Genomic DNA, 17,733 nt, shown 5'->3' on the forward strand with positions numbered 1-17,733 from the left:
ATTGATTTGAGATTTATTTGAGATTTTAGTTCAATTAGGTTATTTTTATTCATTTTTAATTGATTAAAAATAGTTTTTGACTTTTAAAAATGCTGAATTTTTTTGTCAAACTTTGTTTGACCTTGTTGAACTTAGGATAAATCACTTGGACTTTTCAAAGTTGATTTGAAGTGATTTTGAAGTTTGACCTTTCTTTTATTTTTAATTCAACTTTAATTTTAAAATATTAAAAATACCAAAAATATTTTGTTCATTTCTTGACTTCCAATCTTCATCTCACTTCTGTTTTTGATTGTTTGACTTTGACTTTCAATGTCATTGGTCAACATATGATGAGTGATACATTCTATTTCATTTAATGTATTTGTTTTTTTTGCCTTCTTTTATTTCTCTTATTCATCTCCTTCTTCTTCTTCTTTTTTCCTTTTGATCAATGAGTTGAAGGTTGATAAGTTAGCATTGATTAGGGAGACTTAATCTTCCTTGATCCAAATCTAATTCATCTTGATCAATTGATCAAGTGAGTGGCTTTGCATTAAGGATAGGTTGTTTCCTAAATCATGCAAAAGACTTAAACCAATACAAGATCAATTTTCTTCTTCTTTTTGGCATGGCAAGTTGTTGGGACTTGGTTCACTAATCAAGACTCCTAACTTGTGTTTGTTGCCTACATTATTATTGACCGGCCTCAGATAGTTGTGACTTCTACATAAGTCCAATTACGATTGCTTAACATAGCGCTAAATTTGCCTTATGGCATACTAACTATTAACCACTAACAACTAACTTTTACTTTATGCAATTTACTATTCTTGCACATATTATCCATTTTCTTTTCCCTTTGCTCACTTGAGCACATGTTTATGTTAATGCCATTTGCCTTTTGCTCACTTGAGCACATAATTGTGTATATATTATTATGCTTGTAATTTATTTTGATTATTGTGAACCAAATGCAAAGAAATGGACTTAGTTTCTAGGACTTTCCCTATGCAAAAGAATGGAGAATTGGACTTAGATTCTAGGACCCTTCCTTATGCAAAATTGGAGTAAATGGACCTTAATGATGAAGATGGATTAGAAGGATCAAATCTCTAAACTCACTCTTGTCCATTCTTGATTTACTTCATGGAGCTTTTGATGTATTTGCTTTTGTGCTAGGGAATTCTATGAGAGCTCAAATTGGAATACCATTTCCATGCTCATCCAAAGGGAAAGACACAAGATACATTGAGGATCTCTTAAGAGACTTGTTTGATTGCTTATGCTTTGTGTGATTGCTTATTCCAAAGGATGGGAGCTACTTGGATCATCAATATGATCTCAAGAGAGGGACTCCATTGTGGTTCTGTTTCTTTATCCCTCACCTTTTTGTTTTGCTTATGACTTTAGCTCTTCTTCTTCTTCTCTCCACTCTAACCCAAGCCAAAACTCTTTGTGCAAACATTTAACCTTTATTTTCAACATTAGAAACCTAAGCCTTATGCTTTTGATTTTCAAACTTTCTTTTCACAACGATTATTTTGAATTGAATCTTTAAGTCAACTTTGACCATTTTTGTATATACTTCTAATTGGTAAATACAACCCATTCAAATGTCTTTTTTGTGGTTCCAATCGCCACTCTCTTAATCAAATTTTCCATAACCTTTAGCTATTAGGTTTGAGTTATCCTTATGGTAGATGTAATACTCACCTATATCCTTAGTGATGGATCATGAGTCTTCCATACTTATTATAGGGTTAACCCCTCACTAGCATGTTGAAGCTATCCTCATATGGTGGATTTGTGGTTTGGTTGAGTTTTCTCCCTTTGATAACAAAAGACCTTAAGGCTTTTGGACCAATCAATTCACCAACTCTTTTGATATTTTTACCCCGAACTACGAGGTTTTGATCCTAATCTTTTTTATAAGATGGTATGTAGGCAATGGGTTTATCCATCCAAACACAAAATGTAAATAACTTGTACATTCTCCTCTCATCACTTCAATCATGTTTGCACGAATATTTTTTTCCACAAAACAACAACCTTGCAACAAGTATGAAAAGGGCTCCCTAGGAGTACCTAGGATGTTTTGGGTGCCTAACACCTTCCCATTGCATAACCAACCCCCTTACCCGGATCTTTGTTTCTTTTACTAGTTTTTGTTAAAACTTTTTAGGTTTTTGTTCGCTTTCTAACCATTCCTTTGGATAAATAGAAGTGCGGTGGCGACTCCACTTGTATGATTTACCTTGGATTTAGTCAATATCTCTAATGGTAACAAATACCCCGCTACGGAAAAGTGGCGACTCTGCTGGGGAAACATTTTCCTAGTGGGTTTTGCCTACTTTTCATATTTGTTGTATTGTATTGTATATTGTTTTGTGACATATTTTTGTGCAATTTGGGATTACTGTATTGTATGTAATGTTTGAATTGCTTGAATATTAATTCCTTGTATGCTTGGTGATCTTTGTGAGATGAGTTCTATACCCGAACTCGAGTGCACTTAGGATAGGAGAATGGCATAGTCTTGTTGACTTGTGTAGAGTTATTCCTTAGCAAGTTGACTTGCAAGTCCATCCACCTGGTGGAGGTCATGTGGGGATCAATAATGTCACACAAGTAAGTTGTGGTTAGACATTACTCTTTCCAATATGGTCCATAGTGAAGGAGAATTGCGACCCAAAGCGCAGCGGAAATTAAAATTTCTCCTTTAGAGATCCTTACGAATGGTCATGATCAGTAATAGAATATTTACCTCTTGTGATGATCGAAACCTTTGGTGCAGATCTCTTGTGACGATCAAAATCTTTGATGCAGATCCACGAAGCGATCACGAACGTTGAACGATGACAACGTCTCTACTCAGTCCACACGAACGGGTTCCTTCAATCTCAGTGCTAGCTGGTACGAATGAAGACTTTGAGTGAGAGAGAGAGAGTGAGAGAAAACGAAAATAATGCAACCGCAAAATTTTGCTTCTGCATAAGGGTTCTATTTATAGAACCACTTGTGTGGGCTTCAAGCTAAAAGGCCCACTTAAGTGTATTTTGGCCCATATCTTATAATATGCCCAAAATCACTTAAGCCCATGGTACCTTACCATATTTCGTATTCTACTCAAGTACACCGTACCTTACGATGTTCTATAATTCACTTAAGGGTACCGTACCTTACGATATTCCTTAGTTACTCTATCTCTCATCAATCCGTCCTTTGTGTGTGACCCTGTAGGTTTTCGTGACGTTGGCAATTATATTAAATCACACATTTAACATAATAAACAGTGAGCGGTATCTAGCAACACATCACTGCTACCCAAGACACGAAAATGTCATGTGATCTGACAATTCCTTCTGTGATAATACTTATGTGTATAATTACCCTTTTGCCCTTATGTCTATATTGAACACAAGGCATAGACCGTGTCATCCTTGTCCAGTTCAATATTGGGCCCATAGACATTTATCCTGTTATGCAGGATGGGCAAATTCCATCTAGGTCACTCATGTCCCTCAGCATGCTTTGTGGAGTACCCATCAACTGTCTTTATGGTTATCCAGTTACGGACAACGTTGGATCAGCAATAAAGCACTCGACTCTACATCTAGGATCCATAGTGGTTTCAGGTCGAAGAGTGGAATACACTATTATCACCATGAGAATAACTTATGACACCTTGCATAACTTTCTATATAGTATTCTCATAGCGGGTCAATCCGGTATAAATATTACTCCTAATATTCATACCTATGTTTAAGACTTGATAACTCTTTATCCATGATCCATGAGATGTGATCATCAGTCTATAAACATAATAGTCTTAATGCTTTAATGTTATCCCACTTCACACTAAAGCTCGACTACGGATACTTTAGGAATAGTGTCCTTATGTTTAATGTGTTCTCATGATTAAGTCACACTTAATACATTAAACGGACTATCTATTCCAGGGCCTTTATCAATCAACCATAATAAAGAGAATGCCTTTTATTATTCGATACAAGTACCAAAATGTATTGGCCTCTAGGGCTTACACCAACACATAGAAGCCAAGGACCTTAGTTTACCAAGCCCATCTTGGCCTATTCTTAGGATGTAGTGCGGAAGTCGTTAAAGTGTAAGATTTGATACGATTATTACGCGATACTACACTCATAAGAGTCTCTCTTGAGAATATTTTTGGAATACGAGTATTCGTTTCTCCGATAATATCCAAAAGATGGGATGATGACTATGGGAACCTTTTGTAGAACATGTTTGGCAAGTTTAAACCCTAGTACACTCCCTTTGGGTGGTTCTTAACCAAGACTCCATGCTCGTGACTTGCAACAAACCCTTGATTCATGGTTGATCCGTTCATATATCCTTAATATCAATGGAAATTGGATGTTGATAAGGTGTAAACCATAATCCACCAAAATGGATGATTGATATTAAGGATAATATGATACATCCCATGACCTTTGTTTCGTGTGCTTTGCTTGATCCTTGAGTGTGATTGTTGCATTCATGCATTCATGCACCCATTTGCATCCATATCATCAAAATAATAAGAAAGTTTTCAAGGGACTTAAGAGGTCTATTTGCAAATTTTCAGACATGGAAAGACAAAGAAGGAATACAAAGAAGTATAGTTTCAGACAACCAGATTTGAAAGAGTTAAGGAATTTGACATCTTATGTACTAGATCCCTTGGGTTTCAAGGCTCATTTTGGGAAGCTTCTTCCTCTTCTGACTACTCAGGTGGATGAAGGATTGATGAGCGTATTGGTGCGGTTTTATGATCCCCTGTACCGTTGCTTCACGTTTCCGGATTTCCAGCTTTTTCTTACGCTTGAGAAGTATGCTTATCTTGTGGGTATACCTATTCTGGATCAGTTGCCGTTCAGTGGCTTGGAGAGTATTCCTACTTCTCAAGAGATAGCAGACATGTTACACAAAGATGAATCTTTGGTTGTTGCTCATATGACTACCAAAGGTGGAATTCAAGGTCTCCCCTCTGAGTTCCTCATTGCTCAAGCTACTATGTATGGGAAGGCCATGAGTGAGGACGCCTTTGAGGCCATATTTGTACTTCTCATCTATGGGTTAGTGTTATTCCCCAACATCGACAAGTTTGTGGATGTGAACGTTATTAGGATCTTCTCTACTCTTAATCCTGTTCCTACCTTGTTGGGTGATGTTTATTTCTCTTTGCATATGAGGAATGCAAAGGGTGGTGGTGCCATTGTGTGTTGTTTGCCTCTGTTGTATAAGTGGTTTATTTCTCACTTACCGCAGACGGTCTCCTTCAAGGAGAACAAGGGATGTCTACGGTGGTCCACGAGACTTATGTCTCTCACTAAGGATGTGTTAGGGACCAATTAGTACTACTTTTTATATCATTTTATTAGTCCTTTTTACCAAGTTTTGATGTAATTACACACTTTTATTCTCACTATTTTGTATAAATGCAATTAGGTTTAATTTATTTTGTTTTGAATAGTTATTTCACCTTTTTGTTAGTTTTGTAGAATTTTGGGATAAGAAAGGCCTTGGATTGCAACACCACATCTTGGAGGAAGCTTGCCAAACAAGGAAGCTGGAGAAGCAACAGTTCGCGCCGCGAAGGCTGCGAATCCAGCAAGCTGACTGAGGGTCAAAAGTGCTGTTTTGCAGGAAACGTTTATTGCCATTTTGATGTCTGCCTGGGAATTGCTTTTCTGTTTTAGATGACAAATACCAATTAGGGAAATGTCAACCTTTTTTGTTAGAAACAAATACATTATGCTAGGGCATTGATTCATACACAATTTTATCATTCACACATTGATATTGAGAGCTTTTTGTAAGAGAGAAAAACAGAGTTTTTCTTCTTTAACTTTCTGCTTTGAACAATGATGATGAGGAGCTAAACTCCCCTCTGTCAAGATTGGAGGTAGTAGCTATTCTCATATGTTTATGTATTCCATTTGATTTATATATATGATAAAGATTGTTGATGTATTGAATACTGTTTTTGTCCTAAGTTGAAAACCAGATTTGAGTAGTTGTCGAGAGAGATTATTTGAGTCTTGACATAAAACAGATTTTCAAGTAGTGAATAAGTTGTAGAGATAGATTTATTCATTGCTCTTCTTTGGTATTAAACATTAAAGATTGCTATATTGATAGTTAGGTGGAGAGATCGTCTAAGGATCAATATAGTGATTATCACAATATCATTTAGACATAAATGACTTTGAGAGGATACTTGAACATCATCAATAATCTTAAATCTATATAGTTATCATAAGGAAGCATAAACATTTGAAATAGTGAACTCCAATCTTGCCAAGCTTTTATATTAGATTAAAACCATTTTACTGTTTTTAGTGATATTTACTCACAAGATAACTTTCCAACCAAAACAACCTTGTTACTTTCTAAACTTACAACATTTGGATTATAGAATGGTGGTAATATCAACCAATCTCTGTGGATACGATATAAAAATATTTGCCGAAGATATACTATTCAACAAATTGGTGCCGTTGCCGGGGATTGGTGTCGATATTACAAGCATTGCAATAATTCTTTGTTTTAAGTTGTGTTACAATTATTATTATCCCTCTTTTGTTTCACTTGGTTTGTTAGTTTTGTATATTCTAGTGCATGCGAGGAAAAGCAACCGAGGAGCAACTTCAATTCGATCCTGAAATTGAAAGAACACTTCGGAAGCTCAATAGCAAAACACGAAGAAGAAGGAAACTAGCCGAAGAGAGGAACCGGAGAGAAGAAGCATCTACTTCCGCACTTGTTCCAATCGAAGAAGTGGTTGTAGAGGCTTGTGACGGAAACATACCGAAATATCCGCTAATAGTCCAAGAAGAAATGCTCAATTTGCCCGTGGAGGAAGAAATACGGAGATGAAGACCGGAATCCTCCAACTTCTCTACGCAAATCCATTCACCGGAATGGATCATGAAGATCCGTATACCCATCTCATCAAATTTTATGAGATTGCGGGTTCTACGGGAATTGATGAAACGGGTGAAGAGGCACTATTCAAAAGGATGTTCCCACACTCCTTAGTGGGGAAGGCAAAAGAGTGGTACCTTGATCAAGCGGCAAGAGTAATGACGGATTGGAATTTGTTAGAAGAAAAGTTCTTAGAAAGATACTTCCCTCAATCCTGATTCATGGAAGCCAAAACGACTATTGCGGTATTTACTCAAGGAGGCAACGAGTCTCTAAACGAAGCTTGGGAAAGATTCAAATCAATGTTGAGGAAATGTAAGGGACATGGTTTTGATGAGCTCACTCAAATCCATATTTTTCTAAATGGACTCCAATCAACTCACAAGACACTTCTGGACGCCACCACGGGTGGCTCGCTTATGTCAAAAACTGCGGAAGAAGCTAAAGTCATTATTGAACGTATGGCCCTCAATGATCATCAAGGTCAACATGATCGTAGCCCTTCACAACGTAAGCCGGGAGTTCTTGAGTTAAATACCAATGATGCCATCCTTGCTCAAAACAATCTACTCTCTCAACAAGTGGAGCTTCTCACTCAACAAATGGCCAAGCTTCCACAGCAAATAAAAGAGATTCAAGGGTTTCAAGTTCAGCATCAAGTAGCATGTTGCGAATTATGTCAAGGGGATCACCCTACTCGTTTTTGTCCTCCACCCCAAGAAGAAGTGAGTTATGTGAACAATCAAAATCAGGGCTATCAAAGACAACAACCTAACAATCAAGGCTACCAACCAAGAAACAATCAAGGCTATCAACCGTCAAGGTTCAACAATCAAAATTTTCAGCAGCAAAGTCCTTACCAACATTCAAACTCTCAAGGACAGAAGTCGCAAGGAGGAAATTCCAAGCTAGAAGACACTCTTCAACAATTCATGCAAGCTTCCATGGCAAATCAGAAGAGTAACGAAGCAGCAATTAAAAATCTGGAAAATCAAGTAGGCCAACTTGCGAAGCAACTGCCGGAACAAAACGCAGAGCCTTCTTTCTCTGCTAACACTCAACCGAATCCAAAGGAGCATTGCAAAGCAATTGTCACAAGGAGTGGTAAAGAGTTGGTAAGTGAAAAAGGTGAAGAGATTGTAGAAGAGAACATCACTGATGGGATGCTGGAAGAAAAAGACATAGTTGATGAAAGGGAAAATGCTACTGGAAATGCAGAGTTCGCGCCGCGAACCACCTTCGCGCCGCGAAAAAAGCAGGTTTTGCCAACTGAGCAGCAGATTGATTTGGAAGGGAAAAAGGATGCTAAATCAAAGAAGAAGAAGAAATCTGAGAAAGGGGTGAGCATCATTCCAACTCAACATTTACCCTATCCACATGCTCCATCAAGGAAGGACAATGCTAGGCATTATGCACGGTTCATGGACATCTTCAAGCAACTCCAAATCAACATTCCATTTGCTGATGCATTAGAACAAATGCCGCGGTATGCTAAATTCATAAAGGACATTCTTACCAAGAAAAGGCGACACGTGGAAGATGAGACCATATTGCTTGATGCACGATGTAGCGCCATCATCCAAAAGACTCTCCCAAGGAAGGAGTCCGATCCGGGCCGGGTTGTTCTACCGGTAACCATTGGAAGCACATACGTTGGAAATGGTTTAATTGACTTGGGCTCTAGTATAAATTTAATCCCCCTCTCCATTGTCAAAAGATTGGGGAATGTTGAGATTAAATCGACGAGAATGACTCTACAACTAGCCGACAAGTCTACCACCTCACCATACGGAATCGCCCAAGACATGCTTGTGAAAGTGGACAAACTTTTGTTTCCAGTGGATTTTGTAATAGTAGAGATGGATGAGGACCGTGATGTACCCCTAATTCTTGGAAGACCTTTTATGAAAACAGCTCGGATGATGATCGACATAGATGATAGGCTAATGAAGGTGAGAGTGCAAGATGAAGAGGTGACTTTTAATCTTTTCGAAGCAATGAAGCATCCAACCGACAAGCATGATTCTTTCCGAGTCGATGCAATTGAAGAGGAAGTAGTGGAGGTCGCGAACCAAATTCATATTTCTAATCCTCTAGAAAGATCCCTTATCGGAGCATACAACGTGTTAACCGACAATGAGGAACGAGAGATCGAAGCAATGTTGCACGAGCTAGAATCTTGTGGTGAGCTGGCCTATCAAGAAGAATCAACGGAAGACTTGGATGCAAAGAAGAAAACGGAAGAGCAAAAGTTAGAGTTGAAAATGCTTCCGTCACACTTGAAGTATGTGTTTCTTGGAGACGAGTGTACCAAACCAGTGATTATAAGCAACGCGTTGTCCACACAAGAGGAAGACAAGTTGATTCAAGTATTGAAAAAGAACAAAGGTGCAATAGGGTGGGTGTTATCCGACTTGAAGGGTATTAGTCCGGCCTATTGCATGCATAAGATCATGATGGAGGAGAATTTCAAACCAGTTGCGCAACCTCAAAGGCTTCTGAATCCATCAATGAAAGAGATGGTCCGGAAAGAAGTTGTCAAACTGTTGGAAGCCGGAATGATTTATCCTATATCCGATAGTGCATGGGTGAGTCCGGTACAAGTGGTCCCCAAGAAAGGCGGAATGACGATAATCAAAAATGATAAAAATGAGTTGATTCCGACAAGAACAGTGACAGGGTGGAGGATGTGTATCGACTATAGAAGGTTGAACCAAGCCACAAGGAAAGATCATTTCCCACTACCCTTCATGGATCAAATGTTGGAGAGGTTAGCCGGTAAAAATTTCTACTGTTTCTTGGACGGATATTCGGGGTATAATCAAATTTCAGTAAACCCGGCAGATCATGAGAAGACAGCTTTTACGTGTCCTTTTGGCATCTTTGCTTACCGAAGAATGCCTTTTGGGTTATGTAATGCACCGGCCACATTTCAACGGTGTATGCAAGCTATATTTTCGGACTTGATAGAAGAATGCATTAAGGTGTTCATGGATGATTTTTCTGTTTATGGATCATCTTTTGAATTGTGCTTAAAACACCTTGATGTAGTTTTGGGGAGATGCGTGGAGACCAACCTAGTGCTCAACTGGGAAAAATGCAATTTTATGGTCACTGAGGGTATAGTACTTGGTCACAAGATTTCTTCTGAAGGGTTAGAGGTGGACAAGGCCAAGGTGGAGGTTATTGAGAAACTGCCACCTCCAACTAACATTAAAGGGATAAGAAGCTTTCTAGGACATGCCGGTTTCTACCGGAGATTCATACAAGATTTTTCAAAGATCGCAAAGCCATTGAGCAATTTGCTCAACAAAGGTACGCCTTTTCTTTTTGATGAGTCATGTCTTAAAGCTTTCTTAGATTTGAAAGAAAAGTTGGTCACCGCACCAATAATCGTAGCACCAAACTGGAACCTTGATTTTGAACTCATGTGTGATGCTAGCGATTATGCAGTTGGTGCGGTGTTAGGACAAAGAAGCGATAAAGTTTTTCATGCCATACACTATGCTAGTAAGGTGCTTAATGAAGCACAAGTTAATTACGCAACAACTGAAAAGGAATTACTAGCCATAGTATATGCATTGGAAAAATTTAGAGCTTATTTGATTGGTTCAAAAGTTGTAATCTACATTGACCACTCGGCGATAAAATATCTGCTTACCAAGCCGGATTTAAAACAAAGGCTTATTCGTTGGATCCTTTTATTACAAGAGTTTGATCTAGAAATTCGGGATAAAAAAGGTTCTGAAAACTTGGTGGCAGATCATTTGTCTCGGTTGGTCAATGTAGACATTACAAACAAGGAAGAGGAGGTGAGAGAAGAATTTCCAGATGAAAAACTCTATGCGATTCAAGTGAGGCCTTGGTTTGCTGATTTTGCTAACTACAAAGCAACCGGTTTAACACCGGAAGACCTCACTTGCAATCAAAGAAGGAAATTCTTGGCTGATGCAAAATATTATGTTTGGGATGATCCTTATCTGTTTAAAGTAGGAGCAAACAATATTTTGAGATGGTGTGTAACAATTGAGGAGTCAAGAGACATTCTTTGGCACTATCACAACTCTCCGTATGGAGGTCACTATAGTGGTTTGAGAACAGCCACTAAAGTACTCCAATCGGGTTTTTATTGGCCATCCTTATTCAAAGATGCGCACGAACATGCGAAGAGTTGTGATACATGTCAACGGAGTGGAGGAATAGGAAAACGGGATGAAATGCCTCTAACCAACATGCTAGAAGTGGAAGTTTTTGATTGTTGGGGTATTGATTTCGTTGGCCCATTCTCCTCTTCTTTCTCAAATGAGTACATACTAGTAGCTATTGATTATGTTTCGAAGTGGGTGGAAGCAATTGCCTCACCTAAGGCCGATGCCAAAACAGTGATCAAATTTTTAAAGAAAAACATATTTTCACGTTTTGGTGTGCCTAGAGTGTTGGTAAGTGATGGAGGCTCACACTTTTGCAATACACCCTTAGAAAAAGTTCTGCAACATTATGGTGTAAAGCACAAGGTGACCACTCCCTACCACCCACAAGCGAACGGTCAAACTGAGGTTTCAAACCGGGAAGTCAAACGGATTCTTGAGAAAACAGTCTCGAATTCAAGAAAAGATTGGTCCTTAAAACTGGATGAAGCTTTGTGGGCGTATCGCACTGCCTACAAAGCACCTATTGGGCTGACTCCGTTTCAAATGGTGTATGGGAAGACTTGTCATCTTCCAGTGGAAATGGAGCATAGAGCATTATGGGCTCTTAAGTTCTTGAATTTCGACTCCACTCTAGCTGGAGAAAGAAGGAAAGGTCAACTCCATGAATTGGAGGAACTAAGGAACGCTGCATACCATTCTAATAAGCTGTACAAGGAAAAGGTAAAGGCATACCATGATGGAAAGGTCCTCCATAAGGAGTTTCATGTTGGACAGATGGTATTGCTTTTTAACTCAAGGTTGAAGTTATTTCCGGGTAAGTTGAAGTCGAAGTGGTCAGGACCAATTGTTGTCAAGGAAGTACGGAATTATGGAGCCATTGTGATAGAGGATCCAAAGTCACAAGAGAGCTGGACTGTCAATGGTCAAAGACTGAAAGTCTATCATAGCGGTGACATAAACCGTGATGTGTGTGTCATTTCCTTATCTGGACCAGGCTAATCGAGGTACCGTCGAGCTCTTAACGACGTTAAATAAAGTGCTTGTTGGGAGGCAACCCAACGTTGTAAGTTTGAATTTTATTTTTCTCTGTTGTGTGTTTTTTCATCTCTGTTAAAGTTTTAGAATTGTAAAGTTCTGTTTTTTGCTGTTCGCGCCGCGACCCCCTGTTCGCGCCGCGAACTGAATGAAAAATTTTGAGTGGGTTCTATTTTTTGCAGTTCGCGCCGCGACCCCCTGTTCGCGCCGCGAACTGAATGAAAAAATTTGAGTGGGTTCTGTTTTTTGCAGTTCGCGCCGCGACCCCCTGTTCGCGCCGCGAACACTGCGTGACAGAATCACTTAAATTCTGTTTAGGTCATTTCTTTTCTCATTTCAAACCTTTCTCATTTCAAACCAACTTCGCTGCGCTTTTACCCCACTCTCAAAATCCCACCAAATCTTAAAATTCTTCAGTTCCCATTGTTCAAATATTCAATTGTTAGCAAGATTTAGTGATTCAAAAGGTATGTACTCTTCAATTTCTCTTTTCTAATCCTTTTTGGGTTTTTCATTTAAGGTTGGTTAGAAATCAAATTTTTCTGTAGATTACCTCTTGAAATCACTATGCATGTTTGATTTAGAGTAGGATTAGGGTAGAGTTGAGAATTTTGATTGATTGGGAGTAGATTGCTTCCCACTTGAGGAACCCTAGGAAGCTCTGGGAAATTTCCTGGATTCGCAGAGTTCGCGCCGCGAACGGGCCTTCGCGCCGCGAACTGTGAATTCCAGCACCATGTTTTTGTGTTGATTGTTTGCTAATCCTGTTCATGTTTGTTTTGTGGTTGTTCTGGTGTTGATTGCAGATGTCCAAAAGAACTAAAACCACGGCACCTCCTCAAGCCTGTTCATTCCGAAAGTTCATAAGTGATGAACACGAGGCACGATTCGAGAGCCTCATTAAGAGAACCATTTTGCCTGAGAGGTTTATCCGGCTAGCTCCAACCGGGGTGTATCATAGCGTGGTTGCTGCTTTTGAACGACGAAAGTGGATGAAGTTATGCGAACCAGAAGCAGCAATCAACTACGATATTGTTCGAGAATTTTATGCGAATGCTATGCATCGCGAGGAGGGTACGGCTTTTATCTACCGATCCAAGGTAAGGGGCAAGATCGTTTCCTTTGGAAGGGATGACATTAATTCTTATCTGGGTAATCCCCTAACTCTCGGAGAGGGTGAGTGTTGTGAGTACAGCACCATGGAGGCAGCTAACAGGTGGAATCTGGAAGCGGTCAATGCTACCCTATGTCTCAGCGGAAAATCCTACGAACTGAATGATCAAGGACAACCGAAATTATGGAAAAGAGAAAATTTTAATTTGGGAGCTAGGGCTTTTCTGGTTCTACTGTTGACTAATATCCGACCAAGAAGCCACACCACCACAATTCCTATGGACGTAGGGTGTCTATTGTACTGCATCATGGTCGGGAAGTCTGTGGATGTCGCAGCCCTCATTACAGGCGAACTGAGAAAGATAGTTTTAAGCGGAACCAATTTCGGTGGCAAAGCTGGTGTACTCGCATATCCAGGACTTATCATGGGACTGTGCCGTAAGGCAAATGTTCCCATCCCTGAGGAAGTACCCTTCTCGATCACCAGTGTGATCAATGATTCATATCTAAACAGGTTTATGCAAAACCCAAATGATAAGACTGATGCACCTGGCACTTCTTCATCCAAAGCCCGAGCCAGACCTCGACATCAACCTCAACCTCAACCTCACACTACCCCAGGTTTTGATCAGATGGCGTTTGCCAACTACTGTTGCGAGAGCTTTGAGGCCTCCAGGAGGTCTCAATCTTTTCTCTTCGATGCCATGCAGCAGCAGTTCCAGAACACGTTTCTGGCACCAGAGGCCCGAACTTTTCCTTCGCAAGCTGACTATGCAGCTTATGCTAATTGGCCTGAGGGCAGGCCAAATTTTATGGGGGGTGCAGGAGGTAGTGCAGACCCGAATGAGGAGATGGAAGATGTTCTTGGAAATGTAGGTGGTGACGAAGAGGAGGAGGATTGAGAATTTGGAGATTTGAGAGTTGTTGTATTTCTGAGTTTCTTTGTACTGTTTCTGTTTTTGTTTTTGGGAATTTTTGATGTACTTTGGGTGGCTCTAGTTCACCATGACTTTATTTTGGCACTTTAATTTTGTTAGTATTTTAACAATTGCATGAATGCTAGTTGAGATTTAAGTGTGTTTTAATCAAATTTTGGTTTACCAACATTTTTGTTTAATTGTTCTTATTCTTAAGTCAAGCTTTAAGCAACCGAGAAATGATCGCAAAGAAAGAAGCATAGGACACTTCGAGTGGTGATGATAAAAATTAGTATCGGCATTTCAAGGTACACTTTATCGCTTTCTAGACTTAACATGAATAGTTTGATGGTGTGTGCAAATTCTATGTCATAAATTCATTGAAGTATATGTCAGTTTTGAATCAAAATAGGACTTAACCAATTGTGAGGAGGCTTTCCATTGTACACTAAAAAGCGGGAAACCGAGCATTATTTTAACTCATTCTTATCATGCTAAATCATGCATCAAGCTATTTGTGTGTAAATTTTTTGAAAATGATAGAGGCATTGTTTGTGAGAAAAACCACTTGACCAAAAAGTTTGAATCAACTAACCTTGTAAGGAATAATCCTTAGTTAAACCCCTTTGAGCTTAATTTAGGATTCATTTTATTGATCATTGAAAAATCAATTGAAAATTGTGGAATAAATGAATCCTAATTTCTTTCGTGTCAATTGAAACCTTAAATCAAGTTGTTGAAAATTTTGCCTTTTGCTTATGTCTAAGTAGGGAGCATTATTGAATAAATTTGGTTTTGGAATCTAAAGTTGGGGAGAGTAAAGTGAAAAGTTGATTAGAAACTTGGAAAAGTGAATTTTTATGAAAGGGTGAAAATTTGAAAAGAAACAAGAAAAAGAAAATACCCTTGAAACCATAGAGCATAGAAAAAAGATTAGAAAAAGAAAAGCAAAGAAAATGCTCATGGTTGTGTGGAGTTGAAAAGAAAAGAAAAAGAAAAAGATAGGACCAAGGAAAAGGAAATTGTGTAGAGTTGAACGTTTGGGAATGCTCCCTTAGGATAGGCAACTTTGTAAATTCTCTTAATCATATCCTTTCTTGTAACCTAAGCCACATTACAACCTTTGAAAGACCTCTTGATTCTCATTTTTCACATGATTTGGTATTTGTTGTGATAACCGCATGATTTGAGTTGTTGTTGATTTAATTGCTTGGATGAGTGAAAGTAACCCTTCATGTTATTCATCATTATTATGATGTGTGTGTAAGTTTGATTCAATTTTGACATATATGGTTTTGAATTCCATTGGAATGATTTTTGCACTCAACCATTTTCCTTATTCATGTTTTGTCTAGAATTAAGATAGGTGGACTGAGAAAAATTGCCAAACACTTTTGAACCATTTGAATGTCCTTGGTAAATCCTTGTTCCAATCTTTTGTGTTATTGTCTTGGTTGTGAGGGTGGAAACTTTTGTTTAGGGACAAACAAAATGCTAAGTTGGGGAGAGTTGTTAGGGACCAATTAGTACTACTTTTTATATCATTTTATTGGTCCCTTTTACCAAGTTTTGATGTAATTACACACTTTTATTCTCACTATTTTGTATAAATGCAATTAGGTTTAATTTATTTTGTTTTGAATAGTTATTTCACCTTTTTGTTAGTTTTGTAGAATTTTGGGATAAGAAAGGCCTTGGATTGCAACACCACATCTTGGAGGAAGCTTGCCAAACAAGGAAGCTGGAGAAGCAACAGTTCGCGCCGCGAACTGCCTTCGCGCCGCGAAGGCTGCGAATCCAGCAAGTTGACTGAGGGTCAAAAGTGTTGTTTTGTAGGAAAAGTTTATTGCCATTTTGATGTCTGCCTGGGAATTTCTTTTCTGTTTTAGATGACAAATACCAATTAGGGAAATGTCAACCTTTTTTGTTAGAAACAAATACATTATGCTAGGGCATTGATTCATACACAATTTTATCATTCACACATTGATATTGAGAGCTTTTTGTAAGAGAGAAAAACAGAGTTTTTCTTCTTTAACTTTCTGCTTTGAACAATAATGATGAGGAGCTAAACTCCCCTTTGTCAAGATTGGAGGTAGTAGCTATTCTCATATGTTTATGTATTCCATTTGATTAATATATATGATAAAGATTGTTGATGTATTGAATACTGTTTTTGTCCTAAGTTGAAAACCAGATTTGAGTAGTTGTCGAGAGAGATTATTTGAGTCTTGACATAAAACAGATTTTCAAGTAGTGAATAAGTTGTAGAGATAGATTTATTCATTGCTCTTCTTTGGTATTAAACATTAAAGATTGCTATATTGATAGTTAGGTGGAGAGATCGTCTAAGGATCAATATAGTGATTATCACAATATCATTTAGACATAAATGACTTTGAGAGGATACTTGAACATCATCAATAATCTTAAATCTATATAGTTATCATAAGGAAGCATAAACATTTGAAATAGTGAACTCCAATCTTGCCAAGCTTTTATATTAGATTAAAACCATTTTACTGTTTTTAGTGATATTTACTCACAAGATAACTTTCCAACCAAAACAACCTTGTTACTTTCTAAACTTACAACATTTGGATTATAGAACGGCGGTAATATCAACCAATCTCTGTGGATACGATATAAAAATATTTGCCGAAGATATACTATTCAACAGGATGATATCTCTTGGTATAACCGTGTGTATGATGGTGTGCAGATTATCGACTCTTGTAGTGAATTCTCCAATGTACCTCTTATTGGTACATGTGGCTGGATTAACTACAACCCTGTTTTAGCACGTCGTCAGCTTGGGTTCCCCCTAAAGGATAAACCTAATAACATTTTGTTAGAGGGTGTGTTCTTTTAGGAGGGTAAAGATCCCCAAGGCTTGAAGGGCAGAATGGTCCGCGCCTGGCGCAAGATTCATAGGAAAGGAAGGAAAGAGTTGGGTCCTAAGAATTGTGTTGCTATGGAGCCTTACACCGCTTGGGTTAGGAAGAGAGCATTTGAGTATCTCATGCCTTACGAGTATCCGAGACCTACCCCTATGATTATGGCTGGGCCTTCAACCCTCCCTAATCAAGGAGTAGAGGAGTTGAGAGACGAAGACCGCTCACGTGCCTGGATCCGTGAACGAGAAGAGTTGCTTCAGCAGATTAAGGAGAAGGATGTTGTGATAGAATTTCTGGAGCATCGGGTTATCGATGAGCCTAATGATGTGGTTACTTCTCTTCTTCCTCAGTCTTCCAAGTTTTGGAAGAGGAAGTACGACCGACTCGCCAAGGAGAAAGTAGATATGGAGGCAGCCTACGAGAGGGAGGTGAAGAGGCTTCGTGCATCCTATCTCCCTGTGTCCTGAGCTTTAGATGATTGTTTCTAGGGATCCATAGGATGATTATTTTCCTTTTCTCTTGTATATGATTGACGATGATGTACTTCTTTTCCCAGTATTATTTGATGAGATATTTCCACATGTGATAAATGTCTAATATTTCCAAAAAATTGCAAATAGAACCCTAAAAGTTCCTTTGAAAATAAAAGAAAAATCATATGCACAAGCATTGCATGCATCATGCGCATAA

Source organism: Lathyrus oleraceus, chromosome 5 (genome assembly GCF_024323335.1).
Source record: "Lathyrus oleraceus cultivar Zhongwan6 chromosome 5, CAAS_Psat_ZW6_1.0, whole genome shotgun sequence".
Lineage (NCBI taxonomy): Eukaryota > Viridiplantae > Streptophyta > Magnoliopsida > Fabales > Fabaceae > Lathyrus > Lathyrus oleraceus.